Genomic DNA, 21,219 nt, shown 5'->3' on the forward strand with positions numbered 1-21,219 from the left:
TGCATGTGTGTCAGTGTATGTTAGTGTGTACATACATGTGAATGCGCATGTGTACATGTACTGTGCACCTGTGTGTACATGTATGTGTGCACCCGTGTGTACATGTATGTGCATGAGTGTGCATATGTGAGTGCACATGGGATCATGTGTGTGAGTGTAGATGTGTGCCTGTGTGTGAGTGTAGATGTGTGTATGTGTGTGAGTGTAGGTCTGTGCATGTGTGTCAGTGCATGTGTATTAGCGTTACATACATGTGAATGTGCATGTGTACATGTATGTGTGCACCCGTGTGTACATGCATGTGCATGAGTGTGCATATGTGAGTGCACATGGGATCATGTGTGTGAGTGTAGATGTGTGCCTGTGTGTGAGTGTAGATGTGTATAAGTGTGTGCATGCCAGTGTGTGGGGTATATGTGCACACACGTGTGTGTGAATGTGTGTGCATGCACGTCTGAGTTAATGTGTGGTGTGTGCACACCTGTGTGTGTGCACGTGTGTGCGTGGACATGGTTGTGAGTGTGAGTGAACAGCATCTTCCTCGCTTTGTCTGGGAAAACCCCAGGACTGGGCTCAGGGCCGCCCGGGGTCGGCAGCCTGGCCCAGCTGCAGCAGCCCCGGGTGTGGACAGCTGGGGGCTCCAGGCACTGGGGCCCGAGGCAGGTCACCGGTGCCTAGGGCGAAGGTGTGGCGCAGGCTCTGACAGCAGGGGCGCGGTGCCTTGGGGCCCCAGGCTCTACTTCCTCCCTTGGCCCAGGCGCTGTGTGAGCCGCGGGGCCCACCCATGCCTCCGCGGGTGGTTGTCTCGCTCAGGTGGGGACAGGCCTGACACGGGGTCGCAGGAGCACACCCATGCCCCTGCATTCTGGCATAGTCCCGCCCTGAGGAGTGGCCGACCCCCCTGCCAGGGACTGGAACCAGCGAATGCAGGGACACAAGGGAGGCCTGAGGACAGAGTCTGCGTGAGTCAGGAAAGCCTGGGGTGGGCTCCTCACAGCGGACCCACGCGAGGCAGAGGAGGAGGAGGGGAGGTGGCTGCGGGCGCGACGCCCAGCGACACACACAGCCCTCAGGGGATCTCTGTTATTCTTGAAACTCGTCTGCGTGAGAGATTAGATCGGCACGGAACCAGGACAGGAAGGCCACACAGGTGGAGACAGACGGAGGGCCGAGAGTGCAGATGCCAGGGAAGTTGTGCTACCGACCATGGAGGAGTGGGCTTCCAGACCCTAGACCCTCCCCCCCCCCCCCCACCGCTGGGACTTCGGGGGCCCGGGCTGCCTGAGCGCAGATGAGTTCCAAGCTCCAGGTCTAGGCGAGGTGGAGTCAGACTGCTTCACCCCTGCTCCCTGAGTGCAGTGTGGGACAGGGGAGGAAGGGGCGTGGAGACACCTGTGGAGGACTGGACGGTGACCGGCAGGCTGACGGGCGCACCCGGAGGCTGAGGTCACCCGCTGATGCCACCGCCAGCCCTTCCTGTCTCTCCTAGAGGGGCCACTGACCCGGCTCGGCACTCAGAGGGTGTCCAGGAAAGCAGTGGCCATCAGCACACTTCTGTGAAACCGGGAAGCTGAGTTTTTGGCAGGAGCGAAGAGCAGAAAAGGGACAGGTGAGGTGAGCAGGGCCAGGAGGACTGGGGGAGGCTCCTCAACACCTGGTGTGGGCACAGGTGGGGGACTGGGGGAGGCTCCTACAGACCTGGTGTGGGCACAGGTGGGGGGTGTGACCTCACAGACCTGGTGTGGGCACAGGTCGGGGGTGTGTCCTCACAGACCTGGTGTGGGCACAGGTGGGGAGTGTGACCTCACAGACCTGGTGTGGGCACAGGTGGGGGGTGTGACCTCACAGACCTGGTGTGGGCACAGGTGGGGAGTGTGACCTCACAGACCTGGTGTGGGCACAGGTGGGGGACTGGGAGAGGCTCCTACAGACCTGGTGTGGGCACAGGTGGGGGGTGTGTTCTCACAGACCTGGTGTGGGCACAGGTGGGGGGTGTGTTCTCACAGACCTGGTGTGGGCACAGGTGGGGGGTGTGACCTCACAGACCTGGTGTGGGCACAGGTGGGGGGTGTGTCCTCACAGACCTGGTGTGGGCACAGGTGGGGAGTGTGACCTCACAGACCTGGTGTGGGCACAGGTGGGGGTGTGACCTCACAGACCTGGTGTGGGCACAGGTGGGGGACTGGGGAGGCTCCTCACAGACCTGGTGTGGGCACAGGTTGGGGGTGGGGAGCACCGCTATTTTGTGGACAGGGCGACTCTGGCAAGATGAAGCAACCCCTCAGGCATCACAAAACGCCCGCGTTGATGTAGTCACGTGGATTCTCTGACACCAGGCATAGCCGGGAACTCGCACACGCTTCAAACACCCACGGTTGACGCCATGTTCCAGAGCGAGGGCTGCGTGCGTGTCCTCCCGTGTTGGGGGCCAGGCAGGGTGTCCACACTCACCACTCCTATTCACCTTTGTAGGATTCTTAACCGGGGCAACAAGATAAAGCAAAGTGTTTTTCTTTTTTGGAAATTGAAACCTCAGCCATGACAATCGTCCCTACTCATGAATGCTGGGGTTACTTCTGCAGAAGGCCCCGGGAGTGCAGCTCCAGCTCCCAGCGCTCATCCAGGTTAAATGAGCTCCTGGATACCAGCTGGCCAAGACAGGCATTTTCACAAGCAACGTCCACAGCTGGCAATGGGAGAAGAACATCATTTTTAATATCTCCAAGAAAAAATACTTACAGATCTAAAAATGTATTCACAGGATTTATAGTGAGAAGCACGAGAGGTTTCATGAAGCAAATCAAGGAGCCACCCAAGGGAGACCCTTGTGGACGCGGATTGAAAGTCTTGAGACGGCAAAAATGTAGCTTCCCCCTAAACTGAGCTGAAGACTTAACCCAAAATCAGTCAAAACTCCGGAAATACGTTTTTTTGTTTTCTGAAACAGACAAGCTGATTCCAAAACTTGTAGGAAAAGCTAAGGAGTAAAAACAGCTAAAAAATTCCTTGAAATAATACATTTGAAGACTCACATGCTGGATTTTAAGCTTTCTCCATAAACCAGCTGCATTGAAGAGCCCCGCAAAGGGTCAGCCGTGGTTGGAAAAAATCGGAAGAGCAATGCTAGATAACAGGCTGAATCCCAGGCACAAAACTCCCGCGTTCTTAGAACAAAGCACAGGGCACTGGTTCTTAGACCTCACGTGAAAAGGATATCGACGAATTGAACTTGATCAGATTTAATGTGTTTTCTCTGTGAAAGACAAGAGACTGATAAGACAAGCTCCAGACTTGGAGAAATAGTTGCAAGTCTGATAAACTTTGTCTCCAGAGTGTGTTAGAACCCGCTCTCCTGTGTTCATCACCCGCATCAGGTGGGCGGGTCTCCCCGCGTGCCTTTCTTCCTTTGCACCCTAGGCTGCCTGTAAACCCTATTCTTGCTCACGAGCTTGTGGGGCTCCAGTTAGGCCAGGAGGCGCCAGTGTGTGCTTCTCAAAGCGTGTTGCCTTGAACTAAGTGGAGCCAAGTTACAGCGAATGTGAGATCCCCGAAATCACCTGGTGGGTAATCCAGAGTCATCTCTGATCATCTTGAGAAGGCGACTAGGAGAGAGCTTTGCCTTCTGTTCTCACGTTTGGCATGAAGCCTAATCCGTCTACAGTGATCTGTTTATGTATGCGTGTGGATCATCCACACAGCCTGACATCTTGTCCACGATGTTAAATGCAGGGAGCAGGACAGCAGTCCAGCCGGGTGACGTCAACGCTGCTCCTGTGAGCTGGGGACTGCTGCAGGGCACCCGGGGAGGTGCTTGTGAACCCAGCTCCTGTATGTCGTGGGGGACGAACTCAGCTGGGAAGCGACGCAGAGGCGGGTGGATGCTCCATGGCAGGCACTGGGAGGGGGAGAAATGACCCAGGGACACGGCCCAGCAGTGTTTGAAACCTGCTAGGAGCGAGCTCCAGAGGCAAATCGCCGGTCCCGGAGCCGGCAGGCACGCTGCAGCCCGCCCCGGCCCCTGTGTCTCAACACCCCTGCGCCCTTTTCCTAACGCATGAGCTGGCGTGAAGTAAAGGCCGCTGTTGTGCTGAGCCGGATGGGTGGACAAACTCATGTAACTGAGAGTCTCGACCTCCGGTCCTTGGTCATGGTTGCTGACATCCAAAGTTTTACTCTAGTCGGTGGCGTCTTGTTGCGTAATCTGTGAATAGTGGGAAAATGCTTCGTGTTAACCCTATAGAAGTTCTTGGTACTTATATTCTAATTGAATTTTCAAAATGCCCTGGTGACCCAGAACCCCCTATCGTGGGCTCTGCACTGTGCCACTTCTCTAGTGATGAGCTCGTCCTGCGCTGATCTCGCCAGGTCACCGCCTGCGCTGCTGACGACTGCTCTCAGACTGCGGGAGCTGCAGCAGCATCTCCCCTCTGTCAGGGCGCTGAGCCGGCGTCAGGCTCAGTGCGTCCATCTCCCTGGCTGCCGGTCGTTGAAACCCTGCCTTTCAGGGCAGAATGCCTGGGCTTTGCCATCCGTCTGTATAGGTATATGTATATGTCCAAGGGATAGCCTTGGACAAATCATTAGCATCTGTAGCTCATTTCCCCGAGCTGAGGAAGGGAATGGTAATCGCACCTGCCTTGTGGGGGCCCTGGGAAGAGGACGTGAGTTAGCGTCTGCAAACCTCTTTCAAAGCCCTGATACACGGTCAGCAGAGCACCGCGTGGTGTGGCCGTGAACCAGACCCTCCGAGCCAGCTCATCACGCGAACTGCAGCCCTGTGGAGTGACGGTCACATCCTTTGTCCCCTTCCGCTGGACTCGCTGCCTGGCCGTGCCCTCTCCTTCCTGCCCCACACAGGCAGCAGTGCACCTCCTCTGCCTCGGCTTCAGGTGCTCTCTCGACTCGCTTATTTTGCTATATACTTTTTGTCTCAGACGCCTCTGTATTTGTCTAGGCATTCTAATAAGAATGGCTATCTCTGGGATGGTATTCTTTTTAAAAGACCTATTTAGTTTACTTGAAAGACAGTGTGATAGAGAGAGACGGAGACACAGAGGGCTCTTCATCTGCTGGCTCCCTGCCCACATGGTCACATGAGCCTGCATCTCCATCCAGCTGTGCCGCGTGTCTTCACGTGGGTGTCGAGGCCCCCAGCCCCTGAGCCATCACCTCTGCCTTCCCAGTGTGTGTGAGCAGGAGGCAGGGACCGGAAGCAGAGCTGGTACTCGAACCCAAGCACTCCAGCATGGGAGGGCGGTGGCTCCAGATGCCCGCCCCTAAAGCCATGCTCTAAATGCTCTTGTCAGCTCTGCGTTTCCTGGGGTTGCGTTTCCTCAAGCAGATGGCAGACCCGGGTCCTTCTCGCTCCCTCTCGCTCCCCGAGGGGAAAGTGCTCTGTGCACAGCTGCTGTCTTCTTCATGCACATGACTGGAAGAGGATTGCTAATTGCGGGTGAGCTGAAAGTAGGCTGAAGCGTTGTGTAGAGTAGGAGTTGTCCGGAGACCAAGTGGCTTTCTGTGTTCCTCCTTGAGTCACCAGGGCACCTTCCCGTCTGAACCATGGGTGGCTCGGGGGCTTGCGCCTGTGTAGGGGAGCCCCTTGACGACACTGGGGGTCCAGACGACCGCTCAGCCTGGCTGTTCTGTGCCCCAGGAGGAACTGGGTCCGAGCCAGACACAACCAAGGTCTGCTGCCCAGGGGCAGTGGCCACAGCCTTGGCCAGCCCTGTGAGAGCGGACGCGTGTTTCCTCTTCCTGTGTCCCCTCTGTCTGCCCATGCCGTCGTTTCCAGAGTGGAGTCTGACAAACTCAGAGGACAGAGACTCTTAAAAAATGCCTTTGCCTGGTTACTCTCAGATTTTGAGATGTGAATGAAAGAATGAAAGGTGTGGAAATGAGATAAATGGCGTGTTAGTTCCTGTGCACAAGGACAAAGGGCAGGAGGAGAGAGGCCTTTGTGCTGGACTGACCCACCGGAGCCAAGGGACCAGGGCGGCACAGCCTCGGGGTGCGTGGTGTCCTGGTTACCCAGCGCGGCCCCCGGCGGATGGAGCCCTGGGAGCTCTGCCTCACAAGCGGTGCTGAGTTGTAGGAAGCGCAGTGCCATCAGTCACCTCCCTTGCAAACCACACACGATGGTGACCTCAGATTAGGCGTCTTGGCCGAAGTACGGGCTCATTAATTGAATCTCAATTACAGATGCCCACGTGACCGCTCCACGGGCACCCCGTGGCCTCTCCATCCCCAACCTGCCCAGTGCACCCAAGCAGGGGATCTGGGCGCAGTGTTCTCGCCTCTCTCTGTAGAGCACTCCCTCCTGCAACCAGCAACCAAAGAAGTCCTGCCTGTTCCGCGCCAGGCTTTCCACTCACTGGCAAGGTTGCGACCTCAGTTCAGGTCCAGGAACCACCCCCATCCATGCAGGGCATTTCCCCTCCCTGAGTGAGGCAAGGGCCCCCCAATCCCTGCCCTGCACCCCCACCTCCACCTCCCGCCCTCCCCCCAGCAGGGCCCTACTTCCCTGCTGGAGTCCAAGGTGTGTGGCTGACCACGCCCCCCCCGGGGTGGGGCTGTGCCCTGGGCACTTCTGCAGCCCTCGTCGACAGTCACCATCCCTCACGCTGCACCGCTGCTCGGCCTCCCGTCCGTGTGTCTGTCCATCAGGTTTTTAGAAGGAGTGACTGGAAGCCCTAGTGACTACACAGAACCTAACGCGTGGGAGAGTTCTGGCCATGAGGAGGCTGTTGAGGGATGACCAGAGCGTAAGCAGCTTTGGGCGCTGAGTGTCCGTTGCTGGCAGAGAAAGGACCCTGGACCCACACTGGGAGCCACCTCCCCCTGCACGCTCTGTGTGTAGACAGCAAGGCGCTGAATGGGCTGTGCCCTCTGCCGGCGTCCCCAGCCAGGCAAGGCTCCCTGGGAGGGCAAGGCTGAACCCCTTCCTGTTTGTAGCCAGGGTTGAGAGGAGGAGGAGGAACGTTACTTGAACTCCTGGCAGTGACTGGGGGTGGCCCGGAGTGGCTCTCAAGGGGAGTGGACGAGAGAGTCCCATGTGGAGAGGAGGCCGACAGAGGAATTTGGGACCACCAGCGTGGACTGGAGTGGTCCATACCAGCCAGGCTGGATGCCAACCACGTGCGTGGTTCATGGCCATGAACTCAGTTTAGCTCATGGAAACGGGAAGTGATGCCGGAGTCATTTTCCTCCTCTGTCTTCCTCGTGACTGATGCTGTTGAACTTGGATCCTTGGGCGTCCCACACAGAAGACAGCAGGTTCACTTGATGGAAACGAATTGGATCTTGCAATTACCATGTGGAAGGCTGTTGACTGAGCAGACCTCAAATGGAGTCATAAAACAGTGTGTGACAACGGCTGCGATACTGCGGGGCTGAGCCACTGAGATGCCGCTGTCGCTTTGTGATCAGCACTGTGTTCTTTAAGCATTTGAGAGTGTTGCAGTAAAGCCGCGTTTTGCCTGATGTGATTTCTGCAACCTCGATACTGAGTTATTGATTTTTTAAAGATTTGTTTGTTTATTTGAAAGGCAGAGCTACAGAGAGACAGAGGCAGAGAGAGAGAGAGAGAGAGAGAGAGAGAGAGAGAGAGAGGTCTTCCATTCACTGATTCACTCCCCAAATGGACGCATGTCGATCTGAAGCCAGGAGCCAGGAGCCAGGAGCTTCTTCCAGGTCTCCCATGTGGGTGCAGGGCCCAAGCACTTGGACCATCTTCTACTGCCTTCCCAGGCCCCAGCAGAGAGCTGGATCAGAAGTGGAGCGGCCGGGACTCTAACAGGTGCTCACAGGGGATGCTGGCACCACAGGTGGTAGCCTTACCTGCTACGCCACAGCACCGGCCAGAGTTTTTATTTATCGCAGTAATCATGTTGACTGTATCCATCATTAGCAAAAAATACCCGAGATAAAATACATAAGGTTTCTTGTTAACTCAGGGCCCCCACCCACACACACAGCTCTGGCGTTGAAGGCCTCCCTATGCGGATGATGCCCTGGAAGGCCTGTTTTTAGCCGTGCTGGGTCCCGAGTCTCCGCTGGTGGCGTAGTGGCCGAGCTGGGGCCATCTGGACCCCTCCTCATGGCCCTCGTTGTCAAGTCCCTCAGGGCTCACAGCTGCTCAGACTGCGGGAGGATGTCGCAGCTGGAATGCGTGATGGGCAACGGCTCGCTGCAGGAGTCCTTAACCGCCGCGATCGGCTCATCCCACACAGTCCACCGGCTCTTCTCTCTCCTCATTCTCATTCCCAGAACTCCAGAGAGCTGGCTGTCTCATTCCTCCACATGCTTCAGGTCCGCCCAAACTCCATTTCTGGCTCAGGCATGTGGGTCTCAAGGTGACCAACCAAGAGAGTGAAAGACCTGCAAGCCGGTCGGGGAGACACAAACCCAGGAGGCACGGCCCCGGGCAGCCCCGGGGAGCACGTGGACGTTTCCGCCCTCTGAAGCCGTGCGGCTGCAAACCAGCCGCTCCAGAGCGGACCTGCGCCGGAACCCAGAGGGCTCGTTTGCATAGAATCAACACCACATTTTTAGTGCAGCTTCCACTGTCACGGGGAAGCACAGTGTTTGCTTGTTTGTTGTGATGTTTGTTTTCTAGGTGTCAGTGCCTAGAAGAGTGTGTGGCCCGAGCAGGGGAGACATACATTCATGCCAGGGAATGAACGACTGGACAAACGAATGACTGCAGCTTGTAGCCATCGTAGCAGGACCTGCACACCGCTGGCCTGGACCTGCTGCAGCAGCTCAGGGCAGCAGCCGTCTCTGCTGCGTCTCTAACGGCCGCCGTGACCCTGCTCCCAGGGCTGCTGCACCTGTGCTATGGGTTGAAGCCAAGAATACGATGGAAAAGCTGCCCAGTGGGCAGAGCCAGGGCTGGCACATGGCAAATGGGAGGCACGTTCCCATCTGGTCTAGAGAAGAGCTTTCTACCCATCATTGCTTTCCTTTGATGTCGAAAGACAGGTGGACCAGAAGACGGGTGACACATGCACTAATCTTCATACTAACTAGCGATGCATCTTGGATCTGTAGAATACAGTGCCTCCCGCACAGGTGCAGGCGTGGGGGGACCTTGCCGTCAGCCTTGCTGGTCACCATCCAGTTCTCTGCTGTGCTGAAAGAAGGCGGCATTGACATCTGAGTGTTCGAGGAGGGTCGTGTCCAGGGGATGTGCAAACCTTGTGGGCTCCAGAGTTCTCGGAGGGCACAACCCTGGATTGGGGGTGATCTCATGTCCCCTCCCCTTGTCCTCCTCTCTCTTCCTCACTTTCTTTTCTTTATATTTATTTTATTTATGTGAAAGACAGAGTTACACAGAGAGAGAGGGACAGAGAGAAAGGGGCCTGCCATCGCTGGCTCACTCCCCAAATGGCCACAACGGGTAGGGCTGGGCCAGCCAGAGCCAGGAGCCCAGAACTCCCTCTGGGTCTCCCACATGGGTGCAGGAGCCTCAGCACTTGGGCCATCCTCTGCTGCTTTCCCAAGCTCATTAGCAGGGAGCTGCATAGGAAGTGGAGCAGCCAGGACTCGAACCTGTGCCCATGTGGGATCCGGCATTGCAGGCAGTGGCTTAAGCTGCTACACCGCAGTGCCATCCTCATTTCCTCCTGACTCCCCCGTCCTCTCGGCCCCGTCCCTCTCCCCACTCTCGCAGGGTCTCTGAATTAGCTCTCGTCTGAGGCTCGGCACCTTCCCGGCATCCTGCAGGTGCCTTCGGGGGAGGGTGGAGTCAGGGAGAGGCTGCTGCTGTGCACAGCGTGTGCAGCACCCGGTCCTGCCCCGGGCTCCTCTCTGCATGCTAAGCTCCTGCCTCGGGCTCCTCTCTGCATGCTAAGCGAGGCTTGCACTTTCCCCTCTTTCTCAAATGTTCTTTCTTGCAAGTTCTCATGAGCGCAGCTAACTGCTTACTGAGGGTTTCCATTTGCAGATGTTTCTTCCTGGCGCGTGCATAAGCTCGGCCATCTGCCTGCGACTAGAAAAGCAAATGCAACACCCACTGTGCCTCCTGCAACGCGTGCACGTGAACCTGTGGTGCTGACCTTGCTCTCAGATCTGGCCGTGATGGGAGGTGGGGCCTCTGCTCGCCCTTCCTGAACCAGGGAAACACAGCAGCAATTGTTTCCCAGCTGAGAAAGATGGCTGGGTTACAAAGAAGCCACCCTGCGTGGTCCAGGTCAGGGCTGTGTAGGGGGAGAAGTGAGGAAAGCGCTGGCTGGTCACCTGCTGGTGGCACCTGGAGCGGGGAGCAGGGCTGGGCTGCCCAGGGCCAGCGTTCTCTCCCCGATTTCTGGGTGTCTGGCCCCTGGGTGATCTGCCCAAGAAGCTGCGAAGCTGGGACCCTGCAGCTGCAGGGACACACGCTGTGGCCACTGCCTGGACCTCTGCGTTCTGGCGTCCTGTGACCAGCAGACCACAGTGTGCCTGTCAGACCCTGGCTGTGTGAATCCAGAACGCACTGTATCATATGTGGCCGGTGGTTACAGGGAATCTGTCAGGTCCGTGGTCTGCAGCAAGTTCCGAACTCAGGACAAGGGTTCAGGGAAGCTGACTGACGTCAGGACACGGCCAAGTGCACTCTGTGTGTAGCCTTTGGTTTTCATGGCTTGCAGGTCTCTTTGGGGAGCCTCGGGCCTTGCCTTCCCTTGACCTTCAGGGATGCAGCTGCCTAATGGGCATCTGGGCCCCAGCATGACTGCGCGGCTCCACCACAAAATACCCCCGCATGACAGCAAATCACCCCCGGCAGCCCATCTGTCTTTCCATGGCAGGGGCTGCAGTGTAGCCCGGTACCCTGGTACCCAGGGCCCTCAGGGTGCCGCACATTCAGCCTCAGATCTCCCCTGGGGCTGGTGCACCATGGTGGCGTGGACACTGCTGGGCGGGTGAAAGGTGTGGCCGCCAGGGCCACTGTTCCACGGCTTCAGTGTGAGTGCAGCAACCTGCACAGAGCAGGAGCACCAGGTGAAAGACAAGCACCCGGCTCCCTGGTGCCCCCGGCCTCCCTTCAGGGTCCACAGACGTGGGCGGGGGCAGCGCAGCAGCTAGGCCACTGGGTGACCCCAGGCACTGCTTTCCTAACTAGAGCCAGCTTTCCTACCTTCCTTTCAGCTCGTCCTTGACACAGAAGCTAGTGACCTCTGACACAGCAGTCCGAATAAGCTGCTCTCTTCCTGAGTGTTTGGTTGTGAGAAACCACCTTACAAGCCTCGAGTGCCCACCTGCAGGGCCCCCATGGCCACGTCCCACCACCCCTCACCTGGCCTCGAGTGCCCACCTGCAGGGCCCCCATGGCCACGTCCCACCACCCCTCACCTGGCCTCCAGTGCCCACCTGCAGGGCCCCCGTGGCCACGTCCCACCACCCCCTCACCTGGCCTCCAGTGCCCACCTGCAGGGCCCCTGTGGCCACGTCCCACCACCCCCTCACCTGGCCTCCAGTGCCCACCTGCAGGGCCCCCGTGGCCACGTCCCACCACCCCCTCACCTGGCCTCCAGTGCCCACTGCAGGGCCCCCATGGCCACGTCCCACCACCCCCTCACCTGGCCTCCAGTGCCCACCTGCAGGGCCCCTGTGGCCACGTCCCACCACCCCCTCACCTGGCCTCCAGTGCCCACCTGCAGGGCCCCCATGGCCACGTCCCACCACCCCTCACCTGGCCTCCAGTGCCCACCTGCAGGGCCCCCGTGGCCACGTCCCACCACCCCCTCACCTGGCCTCCAGTGCCCACTGCAGGGCCCCCATGGCCACGTCCCACCACCCCCTCACCTGGCCTCCAGTGCCCACCTGCAGGGCCTCCATGGCCACATCTCACCACCCCCTCACCTGGCCTCCAGTGCCCACTGCAGGGCCCCCATGGCCACGTCCCACCACCCCTCAACTGGCCTCCAGTGCCCACCTGCAGGGCCTCCATGGCCACATCTCACCACCCCCTCACCTGGCCTCCAGTGCCCACCTGCAGGGCCTCCATGGCCACATCTCACCACCCCCTCACCTGGCCTCCAGTGTCCACCTGCAGGGCCCCCATGACCACGTCCCACCACCCCCTCACCTGGCCTCCAGTGCCCACTGCAGGGCCCCCATGGCCACGTCCCACCACCCCCTCACCTGGCCTCCAGTGCCCACCTGCAGGGCCCCTGTGGCCACGTCCCACCACCCCCTCACCTGGCCTCCAGTGCCCACCTGCAGGGCCCCTGTGGCCACGTCCCACCACCCCTCAACTGGCCTCCAGTGCCCACCTGCAGGGCCCCCGTGGCCACATCCACCACCCCTCACCTCCCTTCCGGGGCTCTGACCCCTGCGCCCTGACCCAGCCTCTGCCCATGTCCTCTCCGGGCTGCACGACACCCACCCCTTCTCAAGTCTTTAGTACTAGGAATTCCACAGCTCTTGCCCCATCTCTTGTTTTATTTTTTCAGCTTTTAATTGCAAACCTTTAGGCTGCTGCCTCAGATAGAGCTTCCGCCCTCTGTTCAAGCCCTCAGCAAACCCTCTTCTTCCGGTCATCCAAGTCTGGAGACGTTCTGCTTTCCCGTGAGGCTGTCTGTCTTGTTAGCAAGTGTGTGTCTCTGTCACCCACTGGGGCTGAGCAGGGAGGGTGACTAATGGGTGGTCCACAAAGGCCAGAGCTGTGCCAATCTGAAGCCAGGAGCTTCTTCTGGGTCTCCCACACAGATGCAGGAGCCCACAGACTTAGGCCATCTTCCACTGCTTTCCCAGGCAATAGAAGAGAGCTGGATCGGAAGAGGAACAGCCGGGACTATAACCAGAGCCCATGTGGGATGCCGGAGCTTCAGGCCAGCACTTTAATCTGCTGTGCCACAGTACCGGCCCCCAGTTCTCCATTCTTTAAGAGATGTTTCTAGATCTTCTCAGCCACTGAGCTGTTCCCTAGAGGATGGGCAGGATGCTGGCTGCTCCAGGGCTCATGGACAAGCCTTGGAATGGAATGACCGGTGTGAGCACTGAGAGCCCCTCCCTGGTGCGCCCTGGAGCTCTCTGGGGCATCCCCGGCTGGTTCACGCACGTTCCACCCCGGGGGCACTGCAGGCGCTGACCCGCAGACGCCGCAGCCCTGTGGCCTCTCCTTTCCATCTGCGCATGGACACTGTGCTCTCTGTCTGCTGCTGCAACCTCGTGGGTGGAGGATGGAATGTGAGGATAGAGAGGAAGTGAGTGTGGGACGTGCAGGCATGGCTGGCCCAGCCGAGGGTCTGGCTCTACAAGGAGGACCCAGAACCCAAGTCCCCACTCAGACGAGGTCTTGCGAACCTTCTCCGAAGCAAGAGGTGACTGGGTTGGTTTCCTGGATGCGGGAACAGCCTGCTTGCTGATGACATCATCAGCTCCAAGACTCAGGGCGGATGGCACCCACTGTCACTCAAGGGGGTCATGTGTTCCTGGGAGAAGACCGTGTCTCTTCAAGGACTGATGAGAAGGTGCACTAGGCTCAGACTGGGCCAGAATGAGATTCTGTGAACAGCGGTCTCCTCTTTGTTTAGTTCTTACCTTCCTTGAACTGTAAGAAGAAAGCTGAGCTCATGCATGTAAAAATACAAAAACAAAGAAGTTTCCACGCCCATCTTTCCTGTGCGCGTCACTGACTTATTTATTATTTCGTTGAGATAGAATTACTTCTATTCCCTCTTAACTGAACTACAAGAACTGGAGTAATCGTCATCAGTGATTCATTTTCATTCTCGGTGCTTCAAGCTGGAGCTAAAGTAGGACAGTTGCAGGCACTGAGACAGTGCTTTATACGATTAACTTCACGTATTCCAGCACTCACCAGGCAAAGTCACGTGCTGCTTAATTCCTGCAGCACTTGAGGGCTATTTAAGGGAAAACGGGGGAAATAAATCAGAGAGCGTTCCCCTTGATTCCAAAGATTTCTGCAAAGACCAGGTCTTCGCGGAGCCTTCCTTAAGTCAGCAAAGGATAGAGGTGCCTTGAAGGGAGGGGGGCAATGGATAATGGTGGAAAGAAGCAGGTGCCAGCCTCAGATGCTGGGGAGCACCCCGTATGGACCCATCTCCTCCGCAGATAGCCGGGGAGCGATAGTGTCACTTTATTTCCAACTGAAGCACAGGTTGTTTAACTGAATCACTTGACGTAATTACTGCCCATCACTCTTGACTTATTTTCCTCTCATCAAGCCAACGCTCCATAATCTGTGCAGATCTTTTACACTGACAATACGTTCTATTATGACACACTTTATGCCTGTGGCATTATAACATGACAGCAAAAGACAGGATCAAATTAATACCTGTAATGAATCAGTTTGCTGCAGGTGATTAATCGAGGGATTGAAACTAAAAAAATCCAAAACATGACATTTGGATTCCCATCATTCATTCTTCAAAAAAAATGAAGTGTCCCAGCATAATAAGTGTATTGTTAGGGTCATGCAGGGGTGAGAGGGCCTCATTCCTTCCAGATGCCCGGGTGATGTGCACCGTGCCTGCCTTGGGAACGTGAGGCGTGCGTTCCCACTGGAGATCGGCGCTGATGTATCGGGGGGCTCGCGGCTGCAGGGTGGGCGTCAGCTGGCCCGCACACACTTCCAGGGCAGCTGTCTTCTTAATCTTGACACTTGCCGGTCTCACCCCCAGCACAGCTGAGGGGTAAGGCTGTCCTCTCCAGTCTTTCCCTACTGATGGATGCTGTTTAGATAAGTGTGCATGACCACCGGCTGGTGATCGTCCATGGCCTCTCCACTGTTAAGGTTCCCCGTTAGCTGCACCAGGATGGGCTACTCCTGCCATGACCCACCCTCCCCGGGAGGCCACCACGGTGCTCAGAGCCCAACCTCCAAGGTGACCCCAGGGTGTCCGACGGAGGCAGCGATCACCAGGCACTTTTCTCCATCATTGAAAATCAGCGTCAGCAACTCTGAGTCTCCGCTTCTCCTACAGGGAGGAAATCTGTACCCGAGAAGCTGAAGATGGGGTGAAGCAGAGGTTATGCAGCCGTGGATTTTCTCAACACCACTTTCCCTGCCTACGAAGCAGCATGCAGCAGCCACCAGTCCTAACCAGAACCAGGCCATCAGGAGAGCTCTGCTCACCAGGGCTGCAGCCACTCTTGTTCCACCATTTTGTTAAGGCGGATTGAGACTTCACCTGGGCACAGTGAAAGTCATTTGAAGATGAATTTATTTATTTATTTATTTATTTATTTATTTTTATTTTTGACAGGCAGAGTGGACAGTGAGAGAGAGAGAGACAGAGAGAGAAAGGTCTTCCTTTGCCGTTGGTTCACCCTCCAATGGCCGCCGCAGCCGGCGCACCGCACTGATCCGATGGCAGGAGCCAGGATCCAGGTGCTTTTCCTGGTCTCCCATGGGGTGCAGGGCCCAAGCACCTGGGCCATCCTCCACTGCACTCCCTGGCCATAGCAGAGAGCTGGCCTGGAAGAGGGGCAACCGGGACAGAATCCGGCGCCCCGACCGGGACTAGAACCCGGTGTGCCGGCGCCGCAAGGTGGAGGATTAGCCTATTGAGCCATGGCGCCGGCCTTGAAGATGAATTTAAATGTGATAATGCGTCGTGGCGCACAGGCAAACTCTGAAATGTTGTGAAACGTACAGTGCTCTGAGCACGGAGTGAGCACCTTAGCACCCAAGCTGATCACAACCACGGTGGGCCTTCCCTTCAAAGGGTCTCGGCTCCAGGAACCCCGAGCGTATTTAGGTGAGCAGGACGGGGTGCTGCCGAACTCCGGTGACCTCTCTTCAGCTCTCTCCCCTCCCCCCGTTCGCCACATTGTAAATGCACCAGTCTTGTTTCTCATGTACTGATCCCTGCACTTTTATGTTGTCCTAGTGGACATGGCTTAAATGCTGACTGTGGTTCTGGTTTGGTGGCTCAAGTCATGGGCTGAGATTTGCTCAGATAATTTTGAGGGCAATTGAATGAACAGTAATAGGGAGATTTTGTTTAGGAAGGTGGGCACTGTCTCTTTTTCCCTGTTACTTGAGAATTCTATAGTGCTAAGAGTCCCCTCGTTCTGTCATCCTGCAGTCCTTGTCCCCTGGGTTGGTTTTTTTAAACTCAGAATTCATTATCATCGCTTCCTCTACTAATGCCCGGCAACACAATGGCGTTTTCCAAACACTTGTTCTCCTTAAGATGTACAGGACATGGGTTCATTGTCCAATTGCTTCATTAATTGCCAAGAGTAACGTGGGAGTTTAACTTCAAATCCATAAAGTAAGTACATTTTTCATTTCATATGGATTTAGGTAAAAAATGACATGTTAGTTCTGTTCTTGTTAATGAGATAAAATAGGGAGGAACATACATCTTATCAAGGGAGGAAAACTATAAAAAGTGAGATTGCAAAATGACAGCAGGTAAAATCAACGTGGAGGACAACACAGAGCCAACCAGAATGCTCAGCAGATCCAGTCATCAAACAGGGCATCTGGCCGTCGCTCTGCCGAGCTGTGCATGAAACGTCTTGGGTGAGCAGCTCAAAGGAGAAAAGGATGTGAGACGAAGATGTGAGACGAAGGTGCTCAGAACCACAGCATCAATTATTGCAGGAGACAGAGATGGCAAAAGAGAAACGCAGGCAGGAAGAGTAACGATGTTGAACCCCGGATTATAAAACGCAGGTTAACCGGAGTGCCAAGGTTCAAGTCCTGGCTCTGCTTCCTGTCCAGTTCCCTGCTAATGTGCACCCTGGAAAGCAACAGGTGATGGCTCAAGTATTTGGTCTCTGCCACCGGTGGGGGAGACCTTGTTGGAGCTCCTGGCTCCCGCTTCAGCCTAGTCTGTGGGCATTTGGAGGGTGAACCAGAAGATGGACGACCTAGCTCTATCTCACTGCCTTTCAAACAAATAAAAAATAAATAAAACAGAAATTAAAAGATCCTACTTTGGAATGACTACAAAGTCATAATGTAGTATTTTGCAGACTTCTCAAAAGTTAGAAACCGGATACATTTTAAGCAGCGTCTTTAACTTCCACTTCCCTATATCTAATGAAAAATTAAACAGATTACAATACTTACGACAAATGCAAAATAGGAGGGACTCAAAAGAGAAGCATTAAATCATCAATCAGATGGAAAGCTGCATGTTGGGTTCATTATCATGGAAATAACTACATGGGTAACCTTTTCAAAATGACCCCATCTCATTGGCTGAGACGTGTTCAGCCTGGCAGGTGCTGCTTTCTGCCTTGACCCAGAAATCCTGCTGCAGCCGTGGCGTGCCCCACTGGCTTCTGTGATGTTTAGTTCTTGGCCAAGCGCCTGCCTTCAGGACAGGGACATGCAGGGGTCCATTTTCCACAGCAGAGAAATGGACCATCTAAAACGAGGTGGCCTTCCTGGCACTGAGAATCTGGAAGACTCCAAAGAGCCACGACTCCGTAGAGCCTGTTGCATGGTTTTCATTGTTACTGTTGGATCTGATTTCAGGCAGGTGGACGGGTGCTGTTGTGCAGCCAGATGCCACACACTGGTGGTGAAGGAGGCAGTGAGGATGCGGACCACACAGAAGACCTGTGATAGTGGAGGTCCTTTATAGTGATAATAATGACAATAACAGCTAGTATTAGCTTATCACAAACCAAGTAAGAAACAGTTGTTTTAAATAAAGGCCAGGTGTGGTTGGCTTTATTCCATCCTAAATCAAGGACAGGTATTAGAATCAAAGCGGGGAAGGACGCCAGGCGGCTGGAAGCTGAACTGACTTAGAAAGGGAACAGGGTAGAGGAGGCGGAGCATGAGCACGGATCACTGTCATGGAAGAGAAGGAAGAACGTCACTGGCGTTGCTCCACTCAGAGCAGGAGAGGAGTGGGTGGGATATATGTTCTATCTTACTCTCCCTCTGTTTTTGATTCTTTGAACTAAGACCTCACGTAGAATTAGATACTTAACAATTTTTCATAAATTTTAACAAGACTTGAAATTTATTACATTCCATTTTGAATACTGATGCCAAACATGGAGAACAACACAGCATATTGAGCTAAAGCATAATCTTTCCATTCCATGTTTCACCATCTTTTGGAAGTGTCCTTGTACAATAATGTGACATTCATGTGACCGTCTCATGCTGCTTTGTATTGCTTAAGAACTCACAAAAGCAGCCCCACGTACGCTTGGCCATTTGTTCTTTGCAGTAACCCTGCGGGGTGAACAGGAGAGTCATCCCCACCAGGCAGGGTGGGAACGGAGCCGCATCACAGTGGCGAGGGCCCAGGGTGGCAGCAGAGTCTAAGATTTAGACTCATTTGGTGGTTTTTTAAATTTTTTCAAGATCTGTAAATCTTACGCTTGAAAAAATAATGTCACTGTTACTTTATATCTTAAAGTTTTATTTATTTGAGAGTTTAGACAGAGAGACACAGACGCAGAGACAGACAGACAGAGAGCTCACACTGGTTGACTCTTCAAATACCTGCAACCACTGGGGCTGGGTCAGGGCCGAAGCTGGGAGTCGAGAGCTCAATCCAGGTCTCCCAGGGGTGTGGCTGGAACCCAAATACCTGGTGTCGTTGCTGTCTCCTAGGATTGCATTGGCAGGAAGCTGAAAGATGGCTGGGACTCCAGGCCAGGTGCCCTGAAGTGAGACTTCACAATTGAACCAGCAGGCCAAGCGCCCACCCGTTCACATCATGTATCTCCTAACATGCTTTCTATTCAGTGTATCAGTGCGTCTTGATAACACTCTGCAATGTAGGCTGAGAGGCAGGGTGAGAGCCGTTACAGCCGCTGCTGCCCGTCGCACAGTGTAACCTAAATTACACAGAGCGTTTACTTTGATATGTTTGGTAAGAAGTTGAGGATCTTACCCACATGGAGCAGACGAGTGTGGTGGAGGCAGAGCATTCAGAACTTTTCCAGGGTTCACAGATCACAGTCACCTCCTTTGTTCCCAGGGATGGATCCCAAGGCCCTGGCACTGGGCAGTTTGAAAGGACTGCAGCAGCTGCTGGTCAGGATTCTGGTACGCGGAGAGTCCAGGAGAGGCCCTTGCTGGCCAGGAGTTTCCTCTCTTGGCATCCCTCTGCCGTTGGGGGCCACTGCGGGTTTCCATGTTTACCGTCTCACATTCAATCACACATTCTCGTCCAGAAGTCTGTTTGAGCTCCGCCCGGCGCATCCCCACCAGAGACTGCACATGCTTGCACACGCAAGGATTTTCACAGCGCCGACAGCACGGCCCTGCTTCCTGGCGTCTCTGTCTACGGGCTGGGGATTCCAGCTCCTGCTCCCGTGCTGCAGGCGGCGCAGCCTGAGGACTTCCCCCAGGAAGCCCGCAGACCCAGCCCAGAGCCAGGCGCCACTGCCACCTGGCACACGCCTGTGTGCTGACTTCTGCCCCACCCTGGGAAGAACCAGCAAGTCTTCTGGGCGAACCCTCTTCTTCTACAATTTGGGAGCTCATGTGAACAGGAGTCTCTCTAAGACGGGCTAGGACATTGCGTTCTTATGTTGTTGTGCAGAGGTCAAAGGCACTGTTATCGTTCAACTGTGTAAAAACAGGTAAATATAGATATAACTAAGTACTGTTACACACACGCACACAAACAGAAGAATAGCGATAGGTAGCTAGGTACGAGGGGAGAGTGCTCACACACCCGGAGCCAAGCCAGGGTTCTTTTCATATCCATTTGCTACCCTGAGTTTGCCTTTGGCTCCACAGTTCTGAACGGAGATCTTTCCAGAAAAGAGACGCTTAGCTCAGTGTCTGTGTAGAAGGAGGAGCAGCAGTGCGGCAGGGCAACATGAGGGTGCTTCAAAACACTGTGAAGAACAGAATCCCAGGGTGTTCATTGGCTGTGATTTTTTGAAATCTGCATGGTTTTTTCAACATGCATTTTCAAAGACCCTTTGTAACTTATGACTTACAAGGGCAGGAAGAAAAGAAAAGCCTCAAGAACTGTGTTTTACAGCCTTTGGCCGAGTTTTGCGTTGGTATAAAGAGGTTTCCTGCAACAGAGGGCTGGGGGGTGAGCAGCGGCGCGCAGGGAGGGGAGAGGTGCCCGGGGCAGGGGGGCTTGCTCCGCTCCTTCAGAGTTCCCGGGACGACGTCAGCCACGGGACGCTCCGGAAGAGCTGCAGGTGTTTGACCCCTGTCTGCACTCCAACTTACCGCTGCTGTGAACTGAAACTCAGACTCCGTTCTGCTCACTGACGGCCTCACGGGGGAGAGGCCACTGCAGGTTCTGATGGTCCCAAAGTACCCCGTAGACATCCTCATCTGTGCCGGTTGAGTCAGCCGCGTCGGTAGCTCTGTCCTGCTCGCCTGTGGTGGTCCAGAGGGCCTTCCATCTGCTGTGTGATTGCCTTTTACGCCGGAGTGCTGAGGAGCGGTGTGTGGGTGGGGATGGGCTTGGTGCCCACCAGCCCCTCCTCCCTAGTGTGGGAACCCTGCTCCTCCTCCTGCTTCCTGAAGTCCTGCCTGACGGAACCCATGACTGTGATTCAGCCCCAGACACAGGGTCTCACTTCCTCTGAAATCCACACGCGCTGGCTCCTACCTGCTCCCCACCGCGCCCTCAGGATGCCAGGAACACGCTCTCGGTACCCAGGGTGCACGGGGAGAGCCTGCCCTGGGCTGTTCTTCCTGGGAACTTACGCTGAGCCGTCACACGCAACAGTAGGTACAGTCTCGTAGTGAGATGTGATTTCTGCTGCTTGTTTCACATAACAGGAAATGTGTACAACGAGGAGTCAGAGTGGGGAAACTGAGGCCTGGGCAGAGCATCCGCAGCATGGGGAGTCCTCTCTCTGAAGGAATGACAGTCACACTCACAGTTCCTGCTCTCCACAACCATGCGAAAAGATGTGGCAGTAGTCCACCCAGACAGACAAAGGCACTCGCTGTAACTGAGAGGGACGATGTTAGCCACACCATGAGAGGAGCAAGGGCCACCCCAAGGACATTTGCCACAGCAATGGGGAGCAGAATGAAAGGAACTGTGGTGGGTATTCCACTACCGAGCAATTACAAAGCAAAGCTCCTGTGGCTGATGGGAGTCATTTCTCCCTGTCGGGGTCAGGGCCATCAGCATGGGATGGCTACAGCGGGTGCTGGGATGTGCCGAAGCCAAAGGGGCACCAGTGACAACTGCAGGCTTCGTGTAATAGACAGAAAGGTGTAGTTCCACATCCATGCACACAGCTGCACATACGCAGAGACAGACGCAAAGTCACCTACAGTAAAGACAGATTTATACAGCG

Source organism: Oryctolagus cuniculus, chromosome 16, assembly GCF_964237555.1.
Source record: "Oryctolagus cuniculus chromosome 16, mOryCun1.1, whole genome shotgun sequence".
Lineage (NCBI taxonomy): Eukaryota > Metazoa > Chordata > Mammalia > Lagomorpha > Leporidae > Oryctolagus > Oryctolagus cuniculus.